At 48.5% G+C, this 12,375-nt stretch overlaps 1 long non-coding RNA gene across 1 annotated transcript in view; it reads left to right on the plus strand.

Moving 5' to 3' along the window:
• The window catches only part of LOC142498705 (uncharacterized), an 87,297-nt gene extending 80,264 nt beyond the window's left edge, over positions 1-7,033 (plus strand). Inside the window, exon 3 of the long non-coding RNA XR_012802534.1 lies at positions 6,925-7,033. This is a non-coding gene — a long non-coding RNA (uncharacterized LOC142498705). The remainder of the gene's footprint in view (positions 1-6,924) is intronic.
• The last annotated feature ends 5,342 nt before the right edge of the window (positions 7,034-12,375 follow it).

Genomic DNA, 12,375 nt, shown 5'->3' on the forward strand with positions numbered 1-12,375 from the left:
GGCAACACCATTTGTACGCCAAACTGGAGAAGTGCACCTTTCATACGACCTCTACTCCGTTCCTGGGGTACATCATTTCCGATGAGGGGTTTATGATGGACTCCGGTAAACTTCAAGCAGTCACTGAATGGCCAAGACCCAACTCTCTCAAGGCCATACAACGTTTTTTAGGGTTCGCTAATTATTATCGTAAGTTTATACGGAGTTTTTCCACCATTGTGGCACCCCTTACTGCGCTCACCAAAAAAGGAGCTGATCCTTCTGGTTGGTCATCCGAGGCCATCTCCGCCTTCGAGACACTCAAGGAAGCCTTTATATCCGCACCTATTCTCCGTCATCCCGACATTGAACTTCCCTTCGTCCTGGAGGTCGACGCTTCTGATTGCGGCGCTGGTGCCGTTCTTTCTCAGAGACCCACGCCCCAAGATAAGTTACATCCCTGTGCATATTTTTCCAAGAAATTCTCGTCTGCCAAGAGGAACGATGACGTGGGTAACAGGGAACTTCTGGCCGTGAAGATGGCTCTTCAAGAGTGGAGACACCTGCTGGAGGGGTCGAAAGAGACGTTTACTATCCTCACGGACCACAAGAACCTTCTTTACATAGAGAACGCTCGACGCCTTGGTCCACGACAGGCTCGTTGGACCCTTTTTTTTTCCCGATTCGATTTTCACCTTTCCTATATCCCCGGGACCAAGAACGTTAAGGCAGACGCACTCTCCTGAATACATTTTTCTGAAGAGAGGCCAGAGGAATCTTTGGAGACTATCCTTCCGCATGAGAGGATTCTCGCCACGTCTTCTTTTAAGAATCTTGACAAGATTTTGCACTCCCAGAGACGCATTCCCAAGGACTTTGTACCTTCCAAATTTGTTCCAGAGGTCCTGTCTTGGGGTCACTCCTCTAAATCTGCAGGTCATCCAGGTTTTAAGAAGACTACTGATCTCATTCGTCGGAATTTATGGTGGCCAAGGATGTCTCAAGATATTCTGGTGTTTACCCGCGCCTGTCCCACGTGCGCTCAAAGCAAGACTCTCCGTCAAAAGCCTCAGGGTTTCCTGTTACCCCTTCCAGTTGCCGACCGCCCCTGGTCCCACATTTCGATGGACTTCATCGTGGAGTTGCCCAGGTCCAGAGGAATGAACACTATCTTGGTGGTCGTGGACAGGTTCTCAAAGATGGCCCATTTCATTCCACTTAAAGGATTACCCACCTCCCCCGCCCTTGCTGATATCTTTACGGAGCAGATTTTCCGGATTCATGGGATCCCTTCGTCCATTGTTTCTGACAGAGGTTCTCAGTTCGTATCCAAATTTTGGAGAGCTTTCACGAAGAGATTGGGCATCTCTTCTTCTTTCTCTTATGCCTATCATCCTCAGTTCAATGGACAAACGGAGAGAATCAATCAATCCCTGGAGAAGTACCTGAGATGTTTCATATCCGATTTCCAGGATGATTGGGCTCAACTCCTCTCTTGGGCAGAGTATGCCGTCAATTCTGCCAAAAATGAGTCCACCCGGGAGTCGCCCTTCTTTATAAATTATGGGTTCCACCCTCCCTGTCTTCCCATCCCCAACATTCCTTCTGGAGTACCAGCCGTAGATGAACGCATTTCTTCCCTCCAAACCGCATGGTCCAGGATTCAGTCTACCCTTCTCAACTCCTCCCGCAGGTCGAAACTACAGGCCGATCGTCGTCGTCGTTCGGCGCCCAGTTACAAACCAGGGGATTTGGTATGGCTCTCCTCTAAGAATATCCACCTCAAGGTACCATCTCCTAAACTGGCACCCAAGTTCCTGGGTCCTTTCTCTATTTGTGAACAAATCAATCCCGTGGCATTCCGGCTCCAACTACCACCCAGTATGAAGATTCCCAATGTCTTTCATGTGTCCCTCTTAAAACCATTTATCTCCAGTCACTTCTTTCCGGATCAGACTCGTAAACCCATTACTGTACAAAATAACGAGGAATACGAGGTTCACTCTCTTTTGGTTTCTCGCCTATACAGGGGTCAGCTCCAGTTCTTGGTGCAGTGGAAGGGCTTTGGCCCTGAAGAGAGATCCTGGGTTCCTTCAAAGGACATTCATGCCCCGGCTCTTCTTAAGTCCTTCAGGAAAAAGTTTCCAGAGAAACCGTTCTTGGACCGTCCTGAGGCCGTTCCTGAAGAGGGGGGTACTGTCAGGAATCGGCGTTCTCCATGCTCCTCACACAGAGCACTCCCTCCCCGCAGGGAGCCCCTGGACACACAAAACAATCCTGCCTTACCGGCCTCCACGGCTCCCCGCCCCTGCCACCGTCGCGGGATCACTCCCCTCGGCGATTCCTCTGTACAGCGCCGCGCAGGCCCACGCCCTCCTGCACGCACACCTGCACCATCCACTGGCTCGGTTCACGCGCGTACACGAGTTACGGAGCACGCTCAGTCTGCACACTCTTCTTCCCGTCCCCCGGACCTCAGGCTCCGCCCCCGCACACTGCACGAGCATACTCAGGTTACCAACAAGACTCACCTGGCCTGTTATGCTTGCACCAATCTTCAGTGTCTCCCTGTAACTCTTCCTGTCCCGCCTCCGTTCCTAATTGGACCTTCCTGTTTTATCTAGCTCCTCTCTGCTCTCAGTCTTTGCTTGACATAGTCTCTGTATGGAAGTACTTCTGGATTCTCTCAGTGTTTTCACAGGTTCTGACACGGCTTGTACAACTATCCCCTCTGGCTCTCGATCTCGGCACTCCTTGGACAACGCTCACTCTGGTAACCCCTTGAACACGGCTTGGACAACGACCTATCTCCACTCTCCACTCCCTGACCTCGGCAAGGCATTCATCACTCTATCTCTATAACCGGTACCGGCAAGTATTGTTTACCTTACTACACCTGGCCTGGCAACGCTTCATACCACACTCCGGACATGCTCCCTTTGCTGCGGGTGCGTGTATTACCACTTCCCCCTTCAGCTCAGGGGACGGGTCTGGTCTGCGGGCAGCACCGGCGTAACACATATCAACTACTTGTCGATCCAATAAAAGGTATCACACCCCACTACTCCCTCTCCCTCCTTTGTTTCACACTTTTGAGTCGATCAAAATGGCTGTGCCACTTTTTTCTCCTCTAGCTGCAGAGTATAAAATATGTGAAATGTTTATATTCTGGAGCCAGTGCCCACCTTACTTATTTAGATGAGTTTCTTGAAGCATAATGTCTCCCTACATAGATTTTATCTCTGAAAGCCAACCTTCTTTTAAGAAGAGAACTTAACCCATTAACATTGATTGACAGATATATTAAATGGTCAGAGACCAACATGTAGGATTTCAGGTGTTGCAAACCTGGTTTGAAGTGTAATGGCAACAAGTATGCTTTGGGGCGGTCACGTACTGCACACCTGTGAGCACGTAACCTGCATACGGTGCAAGGGTTAATACACAACTCGCAAACTAGCGCACTTTCCCCTTTCACAAAGGTCTCTCAAATTAACAACATCTCCCGTCAATCCGTCCCCATATACCATCTGTCACGAACAGCACACGAGTGAGCACGTGACTTAGATATGCAACAAGAGTTAATACCCAAGGCAACTCACCTTTCCAGTCCGCAAGGTACTTTCAATGAGTTAATATTAACACCTTACTCCATTGTATATCTATATGCTTCCACCACCTGAGAAATTATGCAAAATATGTATAATTAATACATATCTGCCAGGGTCTCAGGACCCTATTTATTATAGAAAAAAACGATGCACTTAACACACAAAAATCAGTTGTAGTAAAATGTGCCCGAAAATGTAAACACTCTCTCCAGAGCGTGCAACCGTTTATTCAGAGCCCCAAAGCATTACTTATTAAATAATTATTTCATACATATAAAAATACAGTGCCTCAGATTACAGAGAAAGATAATTAAAGAACATATGTAACAGGGGACTTATCGCTGTTCAAAAATGTGCCTCTAATCCAGCAGTGTGGTGGTTAACAGCTGGAAGACAATTAACCAACACCACCTGGCTGATTACAGGTGTCAGAAAAAGCCTGCCTCTGAGACAGGAAGGGAGATTCTTCCTGAGCTCACACATGAGCTGAGCTGACCCAGGAAGCAGAAAGAGCAGAATTCCTTAGTCTCACAATTGAGGGACTGAACCAAGGAAGGATAGATGTCTTGAGCTGCAAGCTGACAACAAGACAAAGGGGAAAAGATTCTAAACCTGGATCCTGACATTGCCTTAGCACACAAGGGTGCGGACCCCAGAGAGCAGAGAAACCTCCCCTACAGCTACAAGAGACAGATAAGACTTTTCTTATAAGACTGTTATCTATATCTATATATATGTCTCTATGATTTGGGCTGGTGAATCAATGGGCTAACCACGCAGTTAAAGAGGGCTGGACTACAAGTGTAAATATACTCCAAAGTGGAGCAGATTTTGTTTGGCTCACTATTTTTCATATGTTTGCTGTGTTTAAAGCGACAGGCACAATAAAGCCTTATTTTAATTTCACCTTAAAACAGTCTCCATTGCGTGCCTCTGCACATGTCCTCTTACAACATACAATTACAGTAAATGCAGACCAGTTTCTGAAAATAACAGGATACAACAGAAATCCCTATACCGTACGTTATCATATGGCTTAGGATTTCCCCCAGAGAGATCACTGGTGTAGAAATATGAAAATTCGCGTGTTTCATCCAAAACAAACCTCTGCTGAATTCTGATTTTCATATTACCTTGATAAGATGTATGTACTATGTTTCCCCATTGAAACCACATACGCCCACACCTTTCACAAATCAGCTGCTCGGCTGACAGTTTTACGACAGAGCGAAAAAAACTTTGTTCTAAAAAGGCGTTTAAAATCTTGACTCAGTATATAAATGCTCATAACTTAATTTGCCTAATACTTGGACAGACGTGCGTCACATCTATGGATTTAGGCGATTATGACAGCTGTAATAAGACTAATTTTGATAGTCTTGCTCCTAAATTTGAGCAACAAATGGATATCTGTCCTTGGCACCTCTTACCCATGTGTGTGTCTTTTTAATATGTATTGGGGGGAGTGGGGGTGTCTTTTTAATACATATTGGGTGAGTGGGGGTGTCTTTTTAATATGTATTGGGGGCATGGGGGTGTCTTTTTAATATGTATTGGCGGGAGTGGGGTGTCTTTTTAATACATATTGAGGGAGTGGGGTGTCTTTTTAATATGTATTGGGGGAGTGGGGGTGTCTTTTTAATATGTATTGGGGGAGTGGGGGTGTCTTTTTAATACGTATTGGGGGAGTGGGGGTGTCTTTTTAATATGTATTGGGGGGACGGGGTGTCTTTTTAATATGTATTGGCGGGAGTGGGGGTGTCTTTTTAATATGTATTGGCAGGAGTAGGGGTGTCTTTTTAATACATATTGGGGGAGCGGGGTGTCTTTTTAATATGGAGTGGGTGGAAGTGGGGGTCTCTTTAATATGTATTGGGGGAAGAGTGGGTGTCTTTAATATGTATTGGGGGAGTGGGGTGTCTTTTTAATATGTATTGGGGGAGTGGGGTGTCTTTTTAATATGTATTGGGGGAGTGGGGTGTCTTTTTAATATGTATTGGGGGGGAGTGAGGTGTCTTTTAATATGTATTGGGGGGAAGTGCGGGTGTCTTTATTATGTATTGGGTGTGGGGGTTTTTGGTATGTGTTTTGTGAGGGGGGAATTGAGCGAGAGTGGGGTAATTGGTGGAAGGTGGGGACGAATGAGAGGAGAGAGGGAGTGAGGGAGGCAGTGAGCGAGGAAAAAAGGGAGTAAGAGAGACGGAGGGGAGTGAAATACACAGGAATAAAATAGAGGGGTCTCGCGAGTTTGAAATGGGGGAGGGCTCGTAATAACGCCGACACGGGGGGGGGGGGCGTAACTCTAGTCCTGGGCCCTGGGAAATTTGTCTCCGGCCCTGAGGGTAGTGGGTGCATGGAACAGGCGACCAGCAGAGCTGGGGGAGGGTTAACACAGCAAAAGCGATGGGATAGAACATGCTATTATTATTATTATTATTATTATTATTATTATTATTATAGAAACAGAGGGTTTCTAAATAAAAGAAGAAGCCAGGGATCTAATGGGGTCTGAGGCTTTACAGTAGTAAAATGTCCAGACGGGGTGAGCTATGTGCTTTTTATCTGTTGTCAGTGTCTACATTTCTGTTACTACAGTATCTAAACAGAGCTTTATCACCACGCTCTGCATGCTAGCACAGCCCCGAGGTTAGAGAAAACATTTACTCTGCCTGCTGGAGTGATCCTATCTCTCTGTTTTGTTCTGTTGCTACAGAATGACAAAAGGAAAACTGAATCCCTGTGTGTTTTATTGATGAGCATAGAGACATATTACATGGCAATGACAGGCACACTTTAATTGTTCACGCCTTGCTACTTCCTTAGGTACTTTTAAAGGGGTACTCTCACTTAGCAGCTGTAAGGGTGCCGTGTTCCTTACCTCCCGCGGCGCCTCTCTCCTCTCGTGCCCCTCGCGCACCCGCGCCTTCCGTCGCAGGGGCGCGCGAACTCCGCTCCCGGATCACAGTCCCCTTCCGACCGGCAGCGGCACACACACTGCCCCAAGGACGCGCACTGCCCCAAGGACGCCGCACATGCCGGCATCTCTGCGCAGCCACTCTGGCACCTCCCCTCAATCTCGGTTACGGCACGCATCGCAGGCGCGCGCGTTCACCCACACTCCCACTAATTGCCTGGAAGCCTCCGCACCTGCTCTGCACCCAGCCTCAGCCTATCAGCACTCCACTTACCTCTGATCTCACCTGTTGGAGGCTCTCCCATTGGCTCTCACTGGTATATAGTTGCAATCAGCCCCAGGCTGATTGCTGAACATAGTCAGTCTTTGTCGTGCTTGCTACAAGCTACCTCACAGTGTGTTATGTCTTCCCGTACCCAGATCCCAGCTTTGTACCCGGACTCCTGACCTCTGGGCCCTTGGACCTCGGCTCGCCTATCGGACTTCTCCTTTCTCTCATCCTCGACCTCGGCTTCGGACTCTGACTACTCTTGACTTCTCCGATCCTGAATACGGCAAGTACCTCTACGTTCCTACACTCTCCTACCCTGACCCGGCTATCCACAAGCACTCTGCTTTCCGGACCCGCACTCGCGGCTGTAGGGCGGTGGTTTTCCTGTATCCCCACCTCGGCCTCGCGGTCCGGTTTGTGGTGAGCACGCGTGACAGCAGCCCAAAAATATATCGGTTTTAACCCAGGGCTCTGCGTAGCATATTTAGCAAACATTTAGTGATAGGTTTGACACTTTAACTCATTAAATATGCCACTGTCGGCCGCTGCGGAGCCTGAGGTGTATGGCAGGATAGACTTAAAGCTCCGTGGCACGTGAGACAATGAAGTATATCTAAGCATACTTAAGTGTAACCCCTCTTGTTTCTAGCCCCCAGACTGCTGCTGAGATGAAGGTCGCAGTCCTTTATTTCTTTATGCTATGCCACAAGAGGTTTGGAGGTCAGACAACCTTCCTCCGGTCTCTGCACATTCTTCCTACTTACCAATTAGATTGTAAGCTCTTCGGGGCAGGGACTCCTTTTCATAAATGTCGCTTTTATGTCTGAAGCACTTCTTCCCGTAATGTGTTATTTATATGATTGTCACGTGTATTACTGCGGTGAAGCGCTACATACATTAATGGCGATATATAAATAAAGATATATATATATATACTGTACATATGTAACGGGTATTCCACCCCACCCAATCGCATATATAGTGTGGGTGAGTAGAACATGCGGTGTTACCGGTGTGGTGCGTATACCTGCCGGCTCACAGGAAGTCTGAGCCTCCGCTAATGAGAGCCTGGGGTGAATCCTCTGGAACGTATCTTCTTTCAGCGCCTCCACCTATGTAGGATTCTAGGGAAGTGTAGAATGACCCTACATAGGAACCCACTCAGAAACCACATACACCAGTATTAGGGATAACAGGTTTACTGAATGAACAAACACTTTACTAACACACATATAAGACATTACACAACATCATAACCTTATGCATTAACCATATCACCTTCTGCCCAATGTCTGGTGTTCCCACCCAGTGTCCGGTAATCCCCACCCAATGTCCCGTACTCCTACGGAGATCGTGGGTGACTGCGCAGTCACTAAATTATCTATTAGGCCTGTTGGTGCACATGTGTAGAAATACCTTCCGAGCACTCCGATGCTCGGGCCTGCAACACTCTTCTAAAAGGGTCAGACGTGCGATGCATCCGTCTGATCCTATCCAGGTGATATTCTCCAGGAACCCCAACGAGGGTCCCACCGCTTCACGGGAACACAACCTTCTCTCGGTAACAGCAACCGAATCACGGGAACAGCAGCCGCCGCTATCCCTGTCTATCCCTAACTAACCCTAACGTGACAGGAACCCTAACCTAGGGCCTGTCCCTGATGAACCGCAACCTGAGGTGACTTGGGGGAAACTCCTAGGGCCTGCGGGGTTAATAACCTGCCCCACTCCCTTAGCTACCCAAGTCCCTAATCCTCCCTAACATCTAGCTACTCACTACTCCTAACAGCCTGCAGCAGACACACATCTCTCACCGTCAGCCTGCAGACATTCACACACGCTGCACACACTGCGCCCAGCACATGCAGCGACACACACACAGCTGGCAATCGTACACAGCCACCTGGATACCCGCAGCAACAATCCACTGCACACACTCTGTGCCTATTTGCCAGTGCGCACAGCACTACCCGCTGTGGCACTGCCAAACCTGCACCTTACACACACTAAGGTTGACGACCTTACCTAGGGCCATCCCTTAGAAATTACCCACTAACCTGGTGGGGAGTTGGGGCCTACCTGGAGTGTGGGTACCTATCTGGATGCAGGAGCTGCACTCACTCCCCGCACCCTTCCTTCCCCTTCAGCTCCGCTGCTCCAACTGACAAACGTGCTGCAGCCCAAACAATGCATCTCTTTGCCTGCCTGGCCTTCCTAAGCCCTATTGGCTCCCTGGTGTCACGTGGGGCATACAGAGGCTCATGGGATATGTAGTCCCAGCTCAGAGCCTTCCCTGGTAGGCTAGGGGTTCGCGGGCTTTTCCTACCCTGCCCTTGCGCAAGCTTTCCCGGGCTGTCTGTACCTTCTCTCGGCTGCCCCTACTCTCGCGCGAACTATCCCTGTCTCTGGGGCTCTCCCTGCGCCTACGCGTCCCTGCGCATGCGCAATCCTCAGCACAATGGCGGCGCCCTGCTTGTCCGGCCGCCGGGACCTTAGAGACGCGATCGCGGCCTTAGCAACGGCCCGATCGCGTCCCCGGCAACCAGCCTGCTCGCGGAGATAGCAACCTAGTCCCTGCTCCGGCCCCCACCTTTGGAAGCAGCCGTCGGGTCCGTCGCTGGCTCCGGCGGCACCCGCGACCGTGCTGCACCAAGAGAGGGGGGTCTCAAGGAGCTGCTGGAGACCAGGGTTACACATACATACAACGAGAAACAACTACAAAGGGTGTTTGTGATATAATCGATTTTATATAGCAAAAATAGATGCAGGGGAAGCTTGCGGCCCTTAACAAAGGATCACTACATTCTACAGCACATCCACATAACATTCCCCATAAACGCTGCACAGGTGTATGTCAGTGTCTTTAAGGACGTCTTGGAAAAGCAGGGGAGCGCAGATTTCAATATGCAATAAATGAAAAAGCAAACATAGTGCAAATAAAGTTGATTCAAACGATGTGGTGTGATTATATCTATTGAATGGAGACTCACGTGGTGTCAAATATAATCAGTCATGTCAGAGATCAGTGGCAATAGCTTGACTCTGTGAATGGTAGATGAACCCCACAACTGGATAATTGGTGAAATGTGAACAGCATACACAGCAACCTCAGCAATCAGGGTGATAGAAAGGAAAGAGAGGCTTCCATAGCGTAACACAATATAATACCTTTATACACGCAATCAAATTAACACTTACAGTGTCATAAAAGCAAATGGGCACATAAAAAACGGGTGATATCACCAGCTCCAGTCTCGGATACCACGCTCTGGACCGCGGGGGCCGTCAGAGTCGGCTGCTACACCTGTGGAACGGCCGGAACGGGGAACCTCTGTGTCCTCTGCGTCATACACTTCCAAGGTCTCTCTTGGCATCCGTCAATGGGATCCGTGTAACTCTTGTGGTGGATTCACTGGGGAACACAGCTCTTCTCGCGGGGAGACAACCGGTATACTTCCGGGTGCTGGCTGATGACGTCACTCTCAGCGACTCTACGCGTTTCACTAAACAGTGTAGTTTCGTCAGGAGTCATGACTACACTATGTTAACCTCTATTATATACCTGATACAGCATAATCTAATTGGCCAAAAGTTTAATCAGACTCGGTATGCACCCATAGTCTGTCAAAGGGAGGGCAGGGGGAGGGAGAAGGAGAAGGGAATTGGTACAGGGGGAGGACTCATAAAATCGGGATAATATATATACATATACTTAATCAAATATTGCAGTAGATTTCGGGGGAAGAATAAAGACAGAAAACATATGTATTAGCTCAGACATGCAGGGGGCCCAGCTCTGAATCTAAACTTAAACACAATCCTCTTTTGATCTCCTCGCTTGCGCCGTCCTCCAAGGTCGCACCCATAGAAGGGAAGCCTTGTTAACACTGTCAATAAATACTATGCAGCAATATAAATCTTCTTCCAAGGAAGGAGCAGAACAGCACTCCAGAGATCTTGTACAAACTTGGCAATTTATTGAAGTGAAAGCAACATTTCCGTCCCCATCTTGGACCTTTGTCAAGATATCATATCATATCTAAAAGACAAAATATGTTAAACTGTTCATGCAATGTCTTTTTATATATATATATATATACAGTGGTTGACAAATCACCAAAAAATCTACTCGCCACCTAGTACCAAACGTGTGCTGCTTGGGCCAATATTTACTCGCCCGGGGGTTAAATCCACTCGCCCGGGGCGAGCAAATGTATAGGTTTGTCGAACACTGTATGTATATATATATATATATATATATATATATATATATATATATATATATATATATATATATATATATATATATTCATGTAGAGGTATCAGTACCGTGTTAGCCGAGCTTCAATAATCAAAAAATAAATAGATGATTCCGTTCTGTGGCTAACGAAATGCTTTTATTTGTGCGAGCTTTCGAGATACACTGATCTCTTCTTCCGGCGATGTTACAATGAATGAATCAAGCAAAAGCTATACCATAATATATATATGTAAGGGGGTCACCCCCGGTTCCCCTGATTTTCCTTTGCTCCCTGCCTTACCCCTGTGGCAGTGGGGGAAGGGGACGGCGACTTCTCCCGGCGGGCACCGCCCTCTTGCTTTTGGCGCGAGCTTCGCCCATGCGCAGTAAAGATCGCGCACGCGGTCCCCATAGAAAAGAGCTTTGCCAAGGACTACAATTCCCAGCAGCCTCTGGGGACTGCACTTTCACCCTTGACACAGGCAGCATTGAAGCCAATAGAGCTGGCAGAGTCTCATGCTGGAGAGTTGCAACAATGTTGTGTGCAGACAGGGTTTTTGTCAGTTGTAGCATGTTAGTCAGTCAGGAAGAAACAGAGCAAGGAGGCAGACAAGGGAAGGAGGTAGGGTACGGGAGAGAGGGATCCCCTGTACTAGCCAGCACCCCCTTGGCCCAAGATAGCTCTAGTTATCCCATATAGTGAGTGTTGCCAGGGATGCCCTAGAGTAAGGGACCCTGTCACTCAGGTTAGTCAGTTGTTAGTGGGAGTCAGGACTGGGCCTCGTTAGGGGAGTAGGCAGACGCTTAACCCCTTAGGCCCCAGATAGACTCTCCCTCTCCAGTGTATGGTGTATGTAGGATTGGTTGCTGTGTGTTGTTGCTGCATGTGCTGGGCGCAGTGTGTGCAGCGTGTGTGAATGTCTGCAGGCTGACGGTGAGAGCTGTGTGTCTGCTGCAGGCTGTTAGGAGTAGCGAGTAGCTAAATGTTAGGGAGGATTAGGGACTTGGGTAGCTAGGGGAGTGGGGCAGGTTATTACTTTGCAGGCCCTAGGAGATTTCCCCAAGCCACCCCAGGTTGCGGTTCATCAGGGACAGGCCCTAGGTTAGGGTTCCTGTCACGTTAGGGTTAGTTAGGGATAGTCAGGGATAGCGGCGGCTGCTGTTCCCGTGATTCGGTTGCTGTTACCGTGAGACGGTTGTGTTCCCGTGAAGCGGTGGGACCCTCGTTGGGGTTCCTGGAGAAGTACCTGGAAAGGATCAGACGGATGCATCGCACGTCTGACCCTTTGAGAAGAGTGTTGCAGGCCCGAGCATCGGAGTGCTCGGAAGGTATTTCTACATATGTGCACCAACAGGCCTA

This window comes from Ascaphus truei, chromosome 7, assembly GCF_040206685.1.
Source record: "Ascaphus truei isolate aAscTru1 chromosome 7, aAscTru1.hap1, whole genome shotgun sequence".
In the NCBI taxonomy this organism is placed as follows: domain Eukaryota; kingdom Metazoa; phylum Chordata; class Amphibia; order Anura; family Ascaphidae; genus Ascaphus; species Ascaphus truei.